The following is a 2363-nucleotide window of genomic DNA, read 5'->3' on the forward strand; positions in this document are numbered from 1 at the left end:
TGAATCGGCCAGGCAACTACCAAGCAACCCGACAGCCAACCAGCGGCCCAAAAGGAAATGGTACACAGAGAACCAAATGACGCACCCATTGCCTTTTGGCTCACTCGGCTCTGCAGTTCCATGAGGTGAACCACAGGGAGACAAGTAGAACCCAGTAGAAAGAGGCGGAAAAGGGAGTCATTTTCGCAGGACGTGACGGCAGTCCCAGAGCATTTCCTAATGGTAGGGGTGAGTGTGTGTGCGGGTCAGAGGGTGTGCTCGTGCTTCCGTCCCAGAGGAACCAGTGGCTTTCGGTCAAGAAACGGCATCTGCAGAAACAGAGTAATCGCATCTCCTGGAAGCTCGAGGGGATCTCCCCGGCCAGGTAGTTGGTGGCTCTCCTGGCTGGGCTTTTCCCCATGGTGGCTTGCAGCACGAGGAGACAGGTGGGCAGGGGGCCTCCCCAGAGGGTGCCCTCGAACTTTCTGGGCGCCGTTGTCTGAGCACAGAGGTTTGAGGAATGCGCAAAACCCCCACAATGGTCAAGTGCCGAGTCCTGACTGGAGCCTATCGAGGGCAGCTGACCATCAGCGCAGCTCTCTGTGGCTTTTCCAGACATTGCTGTCCTGACGTTGCAGGTGGCCTCCAGGCACTGCCTGAGGCTGACCCTCAACAAGACGAGGAGCCGTGCTGAAGCCCCGAGACCATGTCCCGCAGACACGTGGATCCTGTTTTTGGCGCCTCATTCTTCCGCTTGGGTGATCTCTATCAGAGGGCGAGACGATCCCTTTGAGGGATCCCAGGGGTGGCACAGCTGGGGGAAGAGGCCCTGACAGATCCGAGGCCCTGGGGCCTTGGCCTCCAAGCCCACGAGTAAGAACCCGCTAACGGGCAGACTTCCTGCAGCTTCCACATGGACACCTCCTCTGCCAAGCTATTTTCCAGAGTGGTGCTGCGTGTTGCACACATGCCAGGGGCTTGAGACCTCGCTGATGTGCATGGCACTGGCCATGCATGGAGAGGACAGGCTCCAGGGCTCATGTCCGTCCTTGAGAATCTGGTGTGGCTGGCCTTGGACCCCAGTGTGGCTGCAGCCCTGTTCTTCCCTCCACATCATGTGTGCAGAAAGGCCAGCCCCAAGAATCCACAGACCTTGGAAACACGGCCAGAGGAGACTGAGGTCCTCCCAACCCCACAAGAGAGCCATTCCACCATGTAGCTTCTCTAGACACAACCCAAACCCCGTCTGTCCCGAGGACACTTTGGCTAGGCACATTCCAGATATCCTAACCCACTCTGTTCGGGGAGGGAGAGACACTAGCTTCCACCCAGCCTACAAAAGCTACAGGTTGATGTATCCCTAGAGCCAACTGAAGAACAAAACACTAGGGCTGGTGAGATGTGGAGGGTTTCCAGCACAAGCTCCATCCACAGAGATATACCCGCGATCCACCTGTGGAACTAGGCACGTAGCCACATGGGGCTACAGATACATTTGTGCAAAAGAGCATGTGGATAGTGAGAGAGATCGAGTTGGCCGGAAGTGACCAAGGTCAGACTTCTTTGGTTCCTTGCAACATGGATCCCATACGTGTTGGCCATGGGTTTAGGGTTGGACTCAAGAAACCAAATACACAGCCTCTCATCTCCCAGGGCACATGGGAAAGAGGTAGGGACAGAAGAAAAAACCGAGGAAATAACCCAGTGAAGCCCACCTGAAATTACAAAAGGTTTTGACCACATCCCTTTCCCCGGTGGTTCTGTACCCATACTCTAAGAAGCATAAGCATGATCGTGAGACTGTGTGGACATCTGCAGGTATCCACGTGTGAAAGAAAATGAGATAGAGGAAGAAGGAAAGGTCGACTGAGATCTGAAGAAAGGGAAAGAGAGAAAAGGAGGAAGGGCAGGGGCATAAAGCAAGGTTGGGGGAGGGGGCTGTGACTCAATGCCTGCCTTCCATGATGATCCTTACGTGGGAATTTGGCCTCCGCTGAGAAGAGTGGAGTCAGGTACAGTGTGCGTGGAAAGACTTCCACTTGTGCTCCACCTACATCCCTTGGAGGAATGCTTGCACAGAAGGCACCCTCCGTGCAGGCGGAGGGGGATGACTGCTAGGAAGTGTTGGTGCAGCCTCTCGGGCTTGTCTGTGCCAGAAGATCCGAACTACACGTGGACATGCCGATGGCTTCCACAGTCCATCCCTGGGCCAGAAAGCATCACCAGTCTCTGAGGATGGGCAAGCATGACCGGACGGTTGGGGATCGGAATGAATCATGACCAGACACCGTACTGGGGAGCCAAAGATAGGTTTATTATGTCAATGGAGTGTCCCATGGACCTTGAAAATCCAGGATGGATTTCCTCAAAGTTCCCTTTCGCAA

The sequence above is a fragment of the Neovison vison genome, chromosome 1 (genome assembly GCF_020171115.1).
Source record: "Neovison vison isolate M4711 chromosome 1, ASM_NN_V1, whole genome shotgun sequence".
Taxonomy (NCBI): domain Eukaryota; kingdom Metazoa; phylum Chordata; class Mammalia; order Carnivora; family Mustelidae; genus Neogale; species Neogale vison.